This window comes from Amblyomma americanum, chromosome 5, assembly GCF_052857255.1.
Source record: "Amblyomma americanum isolate KBUSLIRL-KWMA chromosome 5, ASM5285725v1, whole genome shotgun sequence".
Classification (NCBI taxonomy): domain Eukaryota; kingdom Metazoa; phylum Arthropoda; class Arachnida; order Ixodida; family Ixodidae; genus Amblyomma; species Amblyomma americanum.
The window spans coordinates 176075028-176091219 of record NC_135501.1 but is presented as its reverse complement, the minus strand read 5'-3'; the positions used below and the strand labels follow the sequence as shown (position 1 = coordinate 176091219).

General features: G+C 48.5%; 1 protein-coding gene across 1 annotated transcript in view; it reads left to right on the top strand.

The window, feature by feature from the left end:
- Positions 1 to 8583: 8583 nt before the first annotated feature.
- Fntb (Farnesyl transferase beta subunit) overlaps positions 8584 to 16192 on the top strand; it is a 58372-nt gene continuing 50763 nt past the window's right edge. The window contains exon 1 of the mRNA XM_077665903.1: positions 8584 to 8612. The gene's annotated coding sequence lies outside the window, so the exon portion shown is untranslated. The remainder of the gene's footprint in view (positions 8613 to 16192) is intronic.

Here is a 16192-nt window from a genome sequence, read left to right as displayed (position 1 = left end):
TTTGTTATCACTTTCTGCTCGGCGTATAGTAAGAGTCCCTAGAGGGAGTAAGTGAACGGACGCGGGGAAAGGCGCGGCAGGAATGCGGTGGACACGGAAAGATTACCCCCCCCCCCCCTCCTTTTTTTTTCCACATGAGTGTACAGAAGAGAATTAGCAGAGTGTGATCGAGGTCCGGCAAACTTAAAGCAAGCCATGTGTTTACTAAGCAAGCCGGTTGGGGGCTTCGAACTAAATGACCAACTTTAGCAGTTAAGCAATAAGCGGCGCTGTTTTTGGGTCTGGTTTTAGAGGACGGCTGCTAGCGGCATGCCCTAAGCGGAGACACGTGTTTACGAACAACATTCAGACTGGTTCTGACAGTGGCGTAGAGTAAATTTGGGGTGAGGTTAAAGAATTGAGCCGCTGCCGGTTTTCCTCACAGGCACTTCCTCCTACACGTGCAGCTCAGGATGGCTTAGAGCACTGAAATTTAAATGTTTCTAACCCCATGCGGGGTGATCCTTGAGGGCTCAGCCGTCTCCGCAACAAACTGCCTGATATCGTAGTTTTATTTAGTTATTTTTTTTGCAATTTAAAACCGAAAAGGAGCGCAGCAAGTGAGACAACTTCCATCGGCCAAGTTGCAGCCTTCTGTTAAAGTGGCTTTCCGCGATTTATCGTATCCCATGCGACGCTTGGTGAACACATTCTGGAATTAGAACCGCGCCATTTCCTTTCCCCCAAAACACCAATTATTATTATTATTATTATTATTATTATTATTATTATTATTATTATTATTATTATTATTATTATTATTATTATTATTATTATTATTAATTAGAACCGCAGCGCTTCCAATGTGTGCATGAGGCTTTGGAGAGAGATAATTAGAAACTTAGGAGTTGCTAAAAGGGTATATGCATTTCTGTCAGAAAGCTGCTTTTTTTTTGCTATGTTGTTGTGCTTTGTGTGCTGTTCTTGCGCGCCATATTTTGTCGTTTGCTACGTTTTCGTGTCCGCTAGAACAGCCGGGGCCAACCTCCTTCGCCGGAGAACGACATTACCTGTTCACTAGCACTTCTCACGTCACGAGTTGTCGCTGCCAGCGATAAAAGTTCAAAAGAATAATTCGGTATGCACTCATTTGAGTGCGAAATGGTTTCACTGAAGAAATCCTAAGCGGTAGTGGAATGCTTTTTGAGGAAAAAAATGACAATTTTCCTTAACTCTAATCACGCGCACAACATGGACACATTTCTTATTGTGTAAATAGTTTGTACATATTACTTCTCCCCCTATCCTCTCTTCCTGTCCCCTCACCTCTTTCATTTCATTTCTCCATTCTGCCTGCTATCCTTTACTTCCGCTGCCCCAGCTCAGGTGCTTCAGTATCGATGGCAGATGCCGGGGCTAGCAAAAATCTTTTCCTTCCTTTTTGCTATTATTTTAATAAACAACCACTACCACCACCACCACCTTAACTCTGTTATACCAACTTGTTGTTGACCACAACCACATCGATTTATTTCAGAATAGGCCTTTACTAACAAGTGAAATCGTTGTAAACAGCCCTTTATAATGAACATTTCCTAGTCATTGAATCTAATAAGGGAGTAATTACTCACTGACACCCACCCCAGCGGAGTCATTCGGCTACAAAGGAAAGCTGTACAGCTTCCACCGAAACTACGTAGTTAAAGAAAAATTCGTCCTGGAAAGCCCTGGATGCATGCACATAGCAAAACACATATGGCAGCCAGGGATGGATTTAAGGGGCGTAATGAGAGAGGAGAGGGAAAAGCTTCAGCAATAAATTCTAAAATGTTGGACCACCTGCCCTCCTCAACCACGCCCTCCAAGTCACCCATTATAATACGTCGCAGAATGCAGCTAATTCGGAAAAGCAAAAGTAAGTATATGAAAAGAACTCGGTGACAATTGTGGGTAAATATCATCGCACGCACACTCCTTGATGATTCTTATGGAATCAACATAAATGCCTTCTCAGTTTTTTTTTACTTTCAATCCCTTTCTTCAACTACAATGTTTGCCATAGAGAAGCCGCTACAGGAAACTAGACGGAACTGCACGAAATACCTTCTACTGTGCTTATGGTGCCTGTTGATGCCTCTTCCCGGCGAATTCTCGAGCTCACTAAGTGAGCTACAACTACAAGTCTTGTAGTTGGACCAAATTTCAAGCGGACGTGTGTGAGTCAAGTTACCCGGGATATTTTTGAGCTCCACATTTTAAAGCAACGCTGCAGAGGCTGCGGGTACCGCCGATGAAATAATCGATGAAACAACTACGTAAGTTTGCCATAGAGAAGCCGCTACAGGAAACTAGACGGAACTACACGAAATACCTTCTACTGTGCTTATAGTGCCTGTTCATGCCTCTTCCCAGCGAATTCTCGAGCTCACTCGTAGTTGGACCAAAGTTCAAGCGGACGTGTGTGAGTCAAGTTACCCGTGATATTTCTGCGTTCCACATTTTAACGCAACGCTGCAGAGGCTGCGGGCACCGCCTATGAAATAATCGATGAAACAACCCCGTTTCGACGCCATTATCGAACGTGAAAGAAAGAAAAATAATCACCTCGCATCTTTTTTACATATCATTTTATCGCACGTTTCTGAAAACGGGGCGTGCGTTCAGGTCGCACGTACGCATACGCACGCGACACCTGAGCGACGCCAGCGCCAAAAAGCAGTGACTGTGGCCGCGCTGGAAGATCGTGCAACCATCGGTCACGCTTAGCAAATGGACCTTTGACGCGGTGAGCGCTAAAAGCCGATGGGACGCAATAATGCCTCCAGCGCCCTCCGGTTCACACGCGAGCTGCTGCGTAGGGGGTTTCTAGGTGCGAGGGGTGGAGGAGGAGGAGGAAGTGCAGCGGGGAAACCGGAAGCTGCCACCGGGACTTCCGGTCAACCTCCTCCCGTCCACACCGCTCCGTGGGAGGCGCGCGTTCTTTTTCCGACTCTCGTTTTCAGGGCTGGCGTGCATAACGTTAACTTTCACCTCCTCTTATCCTTTTTTTTATATTTATTCATAGTTTTCCCTTCGCCAGTTCGATTGTTCCACTTCATGCACGCTTTTACAACGCTATGGGCGGCGCAACTAGCACGTGAGCTCGGCGTTCGGCCGTATTCCTGGCAGACTTACTTGAGCAGCAGTCGTTGGGCCGAGGGAGTACCGTATATCCTCGGCCGTTACTAGCTAAGACACGTTAAAGATCCCCACGTGGTCGAAATTATTCCGGAGCCCTGCACTACGGCACCTTTCTTCCTTTCTTCTTTCATTTCCTCCTTTATCCCTTCCCTTACTGCGCGGTTCAGGTGTCCGCCGATATATGAGACAGATACTGCGCCATTTCCTTTCACCAAAAACCAATTATTATTATTAGTATTATTACTAGCTAAGAAAAGTGGGGTTGGTTTTATGTTTTTGGTTTTTGAGAAAAGGAAACGGCGCAGTAACTGTCTCACATATCTCGGCGGACACTCGCACCGCGCCGTAAGGGAAGGGATGAACTAGGGACCGAAAGAAGAAAGGAAGAAAGAGAACTGGAGATTTTTGTGAAATAAGATGGCCGCTACTGGTGCCGGAAAAGATTAATGGCAGGTGGATGGGTAATACCTTTGTCTTGAACAGGACGTATTCGGATTCATGATGATGCTGATGATGATGATGGTCAAGTGCAGAGCTTGGGAAGTAGCCCGCTGGCCACACTGCAGTTCAAGTTCTACAGAAGTGTGCGGTGACGGGTTAGTTGGTGCGACTTTATAAAGAACAGGAACAGCCAGCCCCGTACTTGTCGAGCATTTCTTTTTTATTATAATCACATCGATTAGCTGACCGCTACTCAGTAGCCCTTACAGGGGGTCGGGGCAAGAGATAGCTAATTGCTCTGATCACGCACACATACAACCCCCCCTTTCCCCGACGTGTTGTTGAGCTCATATAAATAGATACAAAACTCGTTTTGCGCTTCATTTCCATTCCTGCATCAAGAACCACGACATCTTCCACCCCAATCCCAAAATTACGCCACATCGCCAGCCCTCTCTCTAAATAATGAAAACTGCTATCTCTCTAAATGCGGCCCTGCTTTAACGCTATAGCGTTAAGGCTGCCGTTCTGATGATGCATGGTTATGGATTTTTATGGCGCAATGGTATCTATGGCCAAAGAGCGCCATGGCACAAGGTATTTTCGTTTGCTCAAGGTAGGTTCAAAGACGCATTTCCCAAGCATTTCACCCTAAAGAAGCCGAGCTCCAGACCAGGGGAAAGCCTGTACCCATTGTATCACCGGTGGGTATATACCTGGCGGCACTGGGGATCGAACCCCGCACCTCCCGCACGCGAGGCGGTTGGTCATGCCACTTGGCCTCCACTGCTGTAAGGCTCCCGTTCTGCACAAAATTCGGTGTCGTCGGCGCTGTCGAGAAATCCTCGGAGAAGCAGCCAAGGTGGGCCACCCAGGTCACGTGACCTTGTGGCGTCATCGCAACCTGTCCACTGGACAGTAAGCAATATGAACACCATGGCACCTGGTGGCAGCACCTGCCATCGCAGAGCAGTGGCGCATCGCTTAACCGCTGCATCACTGCGCCAGGAGTGGTATGAGGACTCCCAGGGTTCTATGAATGTAAAGTGGAGAGTGACCAATTCTGCATATATGGGCATGGTAACTCATTAACGCTATCGCGTCATACACTTAAGGAGGGGCTTAAGTGTCCCGTTAAGTTTTCCATTACAAGGTTGCCGTTTCCACTGCAGGGCGCTACACGGACTGTTCGAGCCGCCGCAGTGCACAGCCACCCGGGTGCACCGGAAAATGGAGGGGCTTTGGATCAGTTCCGATCCGATCACAAGCGGTGTTCAAAGTGCACCGAAATCTCAGTTTTACACGGACCTTCTTGCACATCGCCCGCATCGAACCCACGACCTTGGGTTCAGCGTCCGAACGTACGTCACAGCCACCGAGCAACCACGGTGAGTAATAATCCAGTAATTCTCAACAAACAACGGCCGTATTTGTGAGGTTGTCCTCTTTCCTCCCCAAGAGACGAGGCTTGGACTCTTTCGCAGTGGACCAGTCCGTGTTTTCTCTGTTTCCTTTAGCTCATGTATATCTCTCGAGCCAAGAGTGCTCCGCCCACTCAAACCTCCGTATAGAAAAGGATGAATAAATAGGAGCAGGAAAGACCATAAATAATGACTTCATCCTTTATATGTTGCGAAGATGAGTGTAGTTTTCTTTCTAATATATATATATATATATATATATATATATATATATATATATATATATATATATATATATATATATATATATATATATATATATGCACACTACTTTTACATGAAACAAGGTATTGCATGGTATACCCATCACATCCAAAGCCAGTGTTTTAGTGTCAGCCTCATAATAGCCAGCAGCGTAAAAAATTTTCGGGCGTAAGAATAGATAAAAGGAAAAAAATATCACTGCTAAACGGCGCTGCTAATACTACTACTAGTAGCAATAATTATAATACTACAGCATTCTTCTGAACCCATTGTGGACCAAGTTAATCCACTTCTTTTTAACGCTAAGCTTTGCAGTAATAGACAGAACAAGTAAGCAATGCATTAATGAAATGAAATTGCATAATAGATTTAATACAGCCATACACCTGCCTCTCCGTAACACTTTTATAAGGCGTGTGTTTTAGCCGTTACACCGCAATGCTTTCCTTTAATGCATCACGCCGGATTGGATGCTCGTGAACCCCCCCGCGCCAGCCCGCGCAAAAATGCATCCTCTGTGGTGAAAATGCGATATGAGGCAGCGTTACCGGCTTCCAAGCCGGACCAGCACTTATCGGAAAAGCAATCACCGCGAGGGTGGAGCCGCGCTTTATCGCTTTTCGTGCATCGCGGCCACCCGCGCAGGAAACGCTCAGCGTGAATGAGGCCGGAAATGCATAATGACGGGTGCCATTATCGCGTTATACGAAAACCGCCACAACACCTATGCGATGAAAAGAAGCACAATTTTTGCTGTCCCGGCCCGTTGATGAGATGATGGCAGTAGGTGTTGTAAGCCCCTCTGTGGCCTACCGCTACCAAGCATGCATGAAAAAAAAATGGAGAGGACACTTTAGCTCTGCCTCAAGGCGTGACGCAAATCATAATGGGTTAATAGCCATATATATAGAAGGTCATTCTCTACAGGCATAGATCCCTGGGAGTCCTTATACTCCTCCTGGCGCAGTGGTGCAGCGGTTAAGAGATGCGCCACTGCCCTGCAATGGCAGGTGCTGCCATCTGTTGGGCCTTGTGCGGACCAGGTTGGTCTTCCCGAGCGAGCAATGATTAATTTAACTGCCACCTGCCACGGTGGGCAGTTTTCTCACTATCCGGTGGGGCAGGTTGTGATGACGCCGCAAAGTCACGTGACCTAGGTGGCCCACTATCTGCCTCCTAGGTTGCTCTCTGGGGACCACCTGTCAGAGCCATGCCCGTGATTTTCCGCTCACAACGCCGACGCCCACAACGCCTTAAAGGACGCCAGCCGATTTGCGTAGTTGGGCCAAATGTGAATAAGTTGCGCCAGCACTTCGGTTTTTACTTTGGTTGCGATGGTCAGGCGCATTGTTCACGGATGGAAATTGTTCGGATAGCGTTAATGGGTTAATTCCAATATATGTGCGGAATTGGTCATTCTCTGCTTTAACATTCATAGATCCCTGGGAGTCCTCCTACCATCCCTGTCGCTGTGGTGTAGCGGTTAAGCGATGCTTCATTGTCCTGCGATGGCAGGCTTATGACCCAGATTGCTCCTCCTGAGCAACATCTCGCGATTAATTGAACTTCCGCCTGCCACGGAGTGCTCACAATCCCGTGGGCAGGTGCGCAGCCTGCCGCAAAGCAGGCTTCAGTCAAACAAACAGACAGACAGACACACAACGGCTAAAGCCTGGGAATGTCCTGTGTAAGTGTTAACGCACTATTATATCGTCGTCGTCATCATCATCATCATCATCATCATCATCATCATCCGAACCTCGTATATAACGAACGTTTGTCTGCTAACGCATTCAAATGATCCACCGAGGATCACTTAAGAATTTTTCTTCCGCTTTGTCACCGCTCTCGATCAAGACGCCGATCTGCTGACCTGTGCTTCGATTATAGGATTAAAATAAGCAGAGCATTGGCAGCGGTGGCACCACGTTACCTGAAAACAGATTATTGTTGCCATATTTGTACAACTAAAAGCTGCTCATTTGGTTCGTATATACGCTTCGTATCGCCTTATGGTGCTCTCATTTACTTGAAAGTTCCCTTATTGCAGTCAATTACCCTTTGACATTCATTTGTTACCAGTTGGCATTCCAAAAACTATCCGGTAATTATCAGCTGTTTTTTTTTTTAGGAATCTCACAAATTCGACTGCAAGCTCAAGCCAGTTTCTCGTGCGTCACTGCTTTTTCGTAATCAAGCGTGGATTTGAAGCCAGTTGCGTTTATATTAACGATAACCAACAGAACACAGCGCCTATGCGCCGCTGACGTAACCAATCACCTTGTATAACGCCATTTTAAGGCATTTATTTTTTAAGACGTTGCGGTTAACATGAAGCAGTAACTATTCTGTACCGATAGCATGCATAGCTCCGCACGGAAACAGTTCACGGCAAGACCCACAAGTTTCAGCTCTACAGGAACCATCCGGGGCTTATCACTGCCTAGAACCGAGTCCCCTCGTTGAAAACAAAGATAATAAGGGCCCTAATAACAAGCAAACGGTCCGAGAGGCAACTCGGGCGTAAATCGAACGCAAATCTTATCGCCACGGTCCGAACATTAAACCATCCACACACAGTTTCTCAGAAAAAGCCCCGTTTCCGCCACCCCCAACCCTTCAACTGCGCCTTCGCTATCAGCATAGGAAGAGGGAGGGCTTCGTCCTTGAAACTGTTTCTCGGGGTTGGCCCGGACCTTTACCTCGATAAGGCCACCAGGCCTTTGGCGCAAGCCCCCGGGGTCCACGCAAAAACACTCTCCTCCCTACGTCCAACAGCGCCTCACCCCGCGTAAGACACTCTACTTTCAAGGTCATAAACTCCCTTCCCTGCTTCACTATCAACACTATCACAGTGTCAACACGACTACGTGGCTGTAAAGGGCCGGCGTGTACGTGCCCGCGGACCGGTTAGAGGCGGTTAGTATTTGACGAGTCTCGAATCTCACCGCCAATTTCCAAAGGCATGTGGAGTGCCGTCCGTATCGCTATCGACAGCCGAGCCCTGATTGGGGCAGCAGCAAAAGAAAGGGGGGTTATGATGGTGGTGCCACGATGCTTCGACAGAGTGGACGCTCGCTCATGCTGTCGCAATAACAGCCGCTTTCTTATCGAGATAACTCGCCGTGTTATCGAAGACGGCGCAGCTACGCATATGCGGCAGTGCTGCTTGTCGGGCAGTTGTAAACACTCTACACACAAGTGGCTCTATCGGGGAGAGCAAAGAGCAATCCCCTGCGCTCTCTGGGGCCGCTCAAAGGGTCAGTGTGTCGATGTTGCTGGCGTGCAAAGGGTTTGGCGAAGCGGAGATAACTGAGACGGGACGGCGTGAGCTAGCCCTCCATGCATGGCTGCCTATACTCACCGTTTGAACTGCCTGGTGTACGGAAAAACGATGCTGCACCCGACCGCGGCGGCCGGGTTTCGATGGAGGCGAAACGCAAAAGGCGCCCGTGTGCTGTGTGATGTCAGTGCACGTTGAAGATCCCCGGGTGGTCGAAATTATTCCGGAGCCCTCCCCTACGGTACCTCTTTCTTCCTTTCTTCTTTCACTCCCTCCTTTATTCCTTCCCTTACGGCGCGGTTCAGGTGTCCGCTGATATGTGAGACAGATACTGCGCCATTTCTTTTTCCCAAAAACCAATTTTAATTATTCCGGAGCCCTCCACTACGGCACCTACTTCTCCCTTTGTTCTTTCACTCCCTCCTTTATCCCTTCTCTTACGGCGCGGTTCGGGTGTCCAACGATATATGAGACAGATACTGCGTCATTTCCTTTCCCCCAAAACCAATTATTTTCATTTTCACCCTCAGAGACGCGGCGGCGCTGGTAGCGCGGACCTCTTCTATTCGAGGCTTTAGTTTGACTGCCGTGGAACACGAGTGTTTAGAAGAAAGAGACACCAATACGAAAATAAAATAAAAAAGCTCTGAAAATAATCAAACGCAAGCGATTTAATTGCACCTTTGGTTACGACGAGGTGTACACGTCCAACATTCCTGGACAAAAATTTTAAATATTGGAAAAGTGTGAGGTGTTGATGTGGAGATATTGAAGGTAACTGTCCATTCTTCCGATATGTTGCAAAACGTTTCTTTTGCAATGTTTCCATCGCTCGCACCGGAAAGTTAGGACTACCATATAAAGCCTATTGGGAACGCTTTCGACGACAGCAAAAACGTTAATAGCAGAAAAAAAAGAAAAATTAAAGCCTGCCGTCTGGTGATTTGCGGATATATTGATTGTTAGAGCGAAATCTTACAATATATGCAAAAAATTGCTTTCATAAACTCTTTCCCGTTCACAAATGCTTTTGTCCAGAATTGTTTGGAACGTTTAAGTTGCACAGCGCAGCAATTACAGCGACCAGACACAATTACCACCCTAGTTTTTCGATTAAAACGAAAGCTCTAAAGGCACCGAGTCCTGACCTGGAAGAAAGCATTTGTCTCACTGAAAATGCCGCAAACACACGACCATCGACGCGGTGACTGGCTTGCCAATCCGCGCTTTCCGCTCCCAAAGCTGCCTTCTCTTCGGGCTGCTATAGCAGTTGTTAAGCAATGTCTAATACAACTCAAGAACGAAGCGGCATTTCCCTGACAAAGGACCCACTTCCAGCCAATGGCGTAGGACGATTCTCATGAGCCTGCTAGCGTGACACTGCAGGGAGTGGCATGACAATAGAGGAGGGCACTATCCACGACCATTGAGTAAGGGGACTATCCCTTTCGTCTGCCATTTCCTGCATCGTTACGCTAGCAGGCTCATGAGAATCGGCCGACGCCATAGGCTGGAAGTGGGTCCTTTGACGCTTAAAAGCCGCTTCGTCCTTGAGTTGCATCCGACTATAGTTCGCGGCGTCGATTTCGTAAAAATCGGCGATAAACAGCAGCTACTATGGCTGCACAGAAGTATACTAAGTACTGTTATGTAATATCCGACCAGCCAAGATCGTGAAACTATGCTCACTCCCACAGAGAATGGAAGCAGGAAATACGACCCAGCAAATTAGCTTGCGACAAGTGCAGCCGAAGCTGGCCAGGCGAGTATGTACAATCTGGCTCAGTGTTGCCTGCATCACACCGACGTTGTCCGTATACAGCGGCTTTGCCTTTAATAGCAAATCAACACCCCCCTGACGTAGGACAGGAGCTAACAGAACCGTGCCGGCGCTGTATCGCAATGTGAGCTTTCCTTGCGCATTGTGCGTCGCAGCTAACACTGACCTCGGTTGTAAGCTACCCTCGTTGGTATCATCCAAGGAACTTGGAGCCTAACAAGAGCAGATAGGCCACCTATAAGCGTGCATTGCATGCGGCTAATGTCTTAGACCAAAATACCATGGTACGGATACTGAGGACAGTCAAAAGTTTTTCTGTTTCGTGACTGTCTTCAAGGGCACGATAACGCCACCTTTATATATTGCCACAGTACCAATCAATCCAGTGGCGCCATACTGCGGCCGAACTGTTGCTCCAGGCCCCAGAAAAACGGTTCGGAATCTTTCGTTAGGCGAGTAAGGGGTTCAGCGATCTGGGAGAAGTTCTGCACAAAACGCCCATAATAGGCGCAGAGACCCAGAAATCGGCGCACGCTTTGCTTATCGGTGGGCACAGGAAAAGCAGCCACGGCGGCTGTCTTACCGGGGTCGGTACTAATCCCTTTAGCACTCACGATGTGACCCAGAAACTTCAACTCTTCGAAAGCGAAGTGACACTTTTCGGGCTTCAGGGAAAGACCGGCCGACCGAATTGCTTCGAACACAACGCGCAGGCGTCTCAGGTGCTCTTCGAACGTGTCAGAAAAGATGACAACGTCATCCAAGGAGGCAGGACTGCCATTTGAGATCGGCAAGAACGGTGTCCATCATCCTCTGGAAGGTTGCAGGAGCCGAGCACAGGCCGAAAGGGAGCACCCGGAATTCGTACAGACCGTCCGGTGTTATAAAGGCGTTCGTCCACCTCGATTTTCCAATAGCCGCTGCGTAAATCTAGCGATGAGAAGTACTTGGCGTGGCGCAGCCGATTCAGGGAGTCATCAATGCGCGGGAGAGGATAAACACCTTTTTTTGTGATTTTGTTTAAACGTCGGTAATCAACGCGGAACCGTAGGGTTCCATCTTTCTTTGCTACTAGAACAACAGGCGACGCCCACGGGCTCGTCGACGGCTGTATCACGTCGTCCTGGAGCATTTCTTGAACTTGGCGGCGGATGCCATCACACTCCTTCGAAGAGTTTCGGTAAGGCGGCTGACATAACGGCCGCTGGTTGGCGTCGACTATAATTCGGTACTTTGTGAGCGGTGTCTGCCCAACATTAGAGGTCGAGGCGAAGCAGTCACAGAAAGACTGGATAACGCTTTCGAGGCAGCGTTTCTGATTAGACGGGAGGTTCGGGTTCACGTCAGTTTTTATGGGAGTGGTCGGTGCCTCCACTGATGCCGAGGCTTCGGACAAAGCGTGCTGTCCCGCGAAGTCGCCGCGTTCTTCGAAATACGCAATAACTGTTCTGCCAGGCAAACACTGAGGTTCACAGCCGAAACTGGTTACCAAGAGCTCGGTTCGGCCATTGTTCAGCTCAACAATTCCGCGAGCAACACAGACTTGCCGACCAAGGAGCAGCGACATGTTGGTTTCAGCGATGCCACGAGTTCCAGTGATGTCGCAATCTACCGTATCAAACGTGCTAGCTCTCGACGGGATTAATACGTGGATTAATACAGAAACAGTGCTGGCGTGGCCAGTTCCAGAGAGATCGTTCATATACTGCTCAGAAAAGAATCGTATAAATGCGCATACAGATATAACACACCGGTGTGTGCCCTTCTCCAGAATGCTGCTGCGTCCACATTTCCTCCATTCCCATTTTAACCCTTTCAATCATCACACTGGGAGGCGGGTGGACGGCAAAGAGCGGCCGGTCACTCACCCGCTACGGTCACTCCAACCGTAGCTGCGCTAACATTCTCCCTCCTCCTTTACCTCTTCCCTAAAGCTTTTCTCTTTTTTATTTCTTTCTTGCCTCCCATCCCATATTCCTCGTTCTCCTCGACACTCACTCAGCCGCGGGTTGATTCCCCCCCGATTGCCCTCCAACCTCTCCGTCCAGAGTGATATCCCGAGTGACGCACTGCCTGTCCTCCACTGCCCAGCACGGTCAGTCCCCTCCCTTCTACCCCCCCCCCCCCTCCCTCCCCAATACAAGCCGGCCCAGTCTCCCTTTACGGACCAGCCTTTTGCGGAACCCTTTGGACCCCAAAAACAGACTCCGCAACGCAGGCAGTAAGGGGAGGGCTAGAAGAGCAGGAAAGACCTCTTGCGCCGGCTTGGCTCACGCGGGATGCAAGCCCTCTGCAAGCAGACCCGAACGAGGCGCACGCTTTTTGCTGGCGCAGACACTCCCGCACACATACGCGCAAGCTCCGTGCTCCCCCCCCCCCCCCCCCCCCTTTCATCTTTACCTCCACTCTCTCGAACCGTTCTCCCTCCCCTGCTTAGACCGGTCCCGCGTTCCATCAATGCACTTATAACCGGACAGGAGTTCAGCTGTGGTCTCAACATGCGGAGCGGGCGTCGCGCGTCGTTTTGTGAAAGTTCTCTTTGAGGATGCTGAGCGGTACGCACTGATTGTGATAGAAAACAGTGTCTCCCCCCCCCCCTTTTTTTTTTTCACAGCTGTTAGTGAGGGCAAACAGACTCTTCGTATTAGTGTGGTTTTGCTGAAAACTCCAGCTTCCACCCCCTGTCCGAGAAGAATGTTGTTCAGGTATAGGCATGTGCCGTAGACGACATTGGACAGGATGTCGATTTCAAAATCCATAACGTAATCTTGATGGACATGGAAGTAGTCACCCTTACTGGGGCGGATAGAGTGATACACCGATTTTATTGTATCGTCTTTATTTGTTTTTTGTGTGTGGTTTGCCCAAGGTTCGCGCATTTCGCTTTTTTTTTAGACCCGCATTCGTAGGCGCCTTTGAAGAACAGTGAACATGGTGTAAATGTGGCTTCTTTTTCTAGACAGCTTAATTTAAAGCGTATGAGATGCTACGATGTTGCGATGGTTTGTGCACCCCGAACGTGGAATGCGCACATATGTTTTTATTATAACGTTCACAAGCATTTCACGACGCCTTTCTTAATGCGCCATAACTCTGCAGTTGGTTCGTAAACACATAGGAGATAGCCTCGTCTTCAAAATATCGTATATAACAGCATCAGCTAGATCGTGAAGGAAGTTGCTGAGTAAGATGAAATTTTTACGCTTCTTTGTCTGGTTAGGATACCCTAATTTCGGTGCGGTTTGACATAAGTACACGCTTACGTATTCGACATGTGAAACGTGAAAACTAACCACTGTGCAGAGCATCGTCGGAGTAAGTTTATGATCATGAAAAAACCTAAGGTGACAGCATGCGAGTGTTTCACTGAACCGACAGCTGCCAAAACGGCTCAGATTGAAATGCGTCGTAATCATAAAGAACTATTGCCTTTACTTAGAACAAATGGCGCCTAATTTCCTTTTGAAACCTAACGCAATTTACTCCGACCGATGCAACGAAACATTAGCTTTAGCCAAGCAATTTAAGCGTTCCCTCAACACCGTTAAGACAGCCTTTGTTAAGACAATGTTCATCTTAATTAAAGTACCTTTGCGTAGCTACGACAGATCACAACACAACGTTACCGATCTTAGAGGGACACCAAGAAATAGTCCATTTAATCTTCGTTGCGAATAAAAATCTTTGCTGCGGTTCTTTCCGGCTACATATTGATGTTTTCCCACCAGCACGAGACGAATTTCTTGCTGAGAAATGAGCAGTTAAAAATTTTCCCGCCAGTCCACTCACACTCGTTACGCCTACACCGATGATCACGGCTTGGCAGTGAATGGCAGTTTGCCTAGCCCCTATGATCTTACCTTGCGAAATCAAGCGATGGTGGCGACATCTGCATGCCATATTTTGCGCTGTCTAGCTTACAGAAACTCCGTTTGCATGGAAAGAAGCGTGTTTGGAATTGTAATGCGGCTATTATACCAATACAGACCAACTGAAATAAGTCCCCGAGGTTCCTGCAGAGCTTGGCTTTGAGGGTTTCGTTTGAACGCCCCTCCCCCCTTTTATGTCTATTCATTTATGACTTAATATTTGAAGAAGAGTCTGCAAATTTTGTTAAAAAAATAAATTCACTAATTTATTGCCACACTTCTAGCACTCTGCTTGGGTTCAATTCGTCGCGCAGGTGCTAACCGCTTACAAACGATACACGCTAACACACTTCACCTTATAGGCTTCGTTATATTCGTTATATATATAGGCCCATTTCTTAAAAGCGAATAGAGTCGAGCCCGGACATATCGAGCCAGGATACTTCTAATCATTGCACATATCGAACACACAAATTAACGGCTTGAAAATTCAGTGTAAAAGTACGGGAAAGTCGCGTAGTATATCGAACCCCAAATCGCCGGTCATTCGATAAAGCGAACCTCTTTCCGCACCCCTACAAGCCGCGTTTCTCCTAACGGCACTCTTCGATCACTTTTCGTGCGCTGAGACGGATGAGCTGTGTGGCCTTGGGCAACTGCTGGCAGCGCTAACACTGTGAAATACGTGACGGGGTGAACTTTGGATGTTCTTGAGGGTCACCTTCGGTCTATTGTACTCATTTTCCACAACACATAGTTGCCGCGCGGTGAAGCCAGCCTAACTAAAGCCTAACCGCGGCTCATGCGTGTCGTGCTTCGCTGCAGAAGGCGTTGCGGAAATCGACTGTACCGTAGTCTTAATGATCGATTATTCTATTAGTGTGCTGGGAACAGGATTAGACGTCTCGTGATAAGGGAGTACTTTATTACGGCAACTCGTGTCCGAGCAATGTTTGTGTTGGACGCACTCGAGCGGTGTGCTGCCAACGCGTCACTAGCGTGCGTACAATGTATCCTTGCTCCTAGGTAACAGATGCGATTATCTAATGGCACTTTTTATATGTCGAATTCTTGATATATCGAACTGCTTAGTGATCTCCTTCGAGTTCGATACATACGGGTTCGACAGCAATATCGCCGAACGTGTATCTGAAAAGCGACAGCGCGCTCCTTTACTTTTATTAATTAACTGAGGCCAAGAAGTTGCTTCAACATGCTCCACCTGGGTATCGCAGGTGAAAGGCGCTAATAAAAGTAGGAGCCAAAATAAAAGTTTTCATAAAATGAAATAAAAATAGAGATATACAGAAAACAAATGACGAAGTCGGGTGCAATAAAGGAGCCGGAGATATTCGAAGGGTGGAGTAGCTGGCTGAAATGAGTTCTTGAGGCACCCGGTAAAATGTTCTTGAGGAGTCAACTTCATTTGTGGCTTTTTTTTTGTTTGCAGTCACTACTGCCAACGACTCTCATACGAATGGGATGCGCACCAAAATCTCAGCACGTCCACTCCGTTCACACGCGCGAATTTACATCCCTACAGCTCCGCCGCACAAAGAACCCCCCTAAACCAGCCGCAACCCTTTGCGCCCGAAAGCTGGAGCAGCGTCAGGAGCTTACCGCATAGCGCACGTGCGCTGGTGTTCGTGCGTGCGTGCGTGCGTGCCTTGTGTGCTCGTGCGCTTCGAGACAGCAATGCACTCTCTTGTTGTCACTGACCGGGCGCGCGAAAGAGAGAGAGAGGGGGGGGGGGGGGGGTGGAGGACAGTCGGTGATTGCGAAGTGCGGGAGCGGGTCGGGTGGTGCTCCCGTAACAACGCCAGCAAGCTGCGCCGGCTGTTTTGCCGGCCACTGTCCAGTCCAGCGCGTGCAGCGGTCGCCATCGACGCGCCCGGACTACACGACGGCGGTGCGGCTGGGTTCAAAGGGTTCGGCTTCCCCCCCCCCCCCCCCCCCCTCCTCCGGTCTCAGGCCT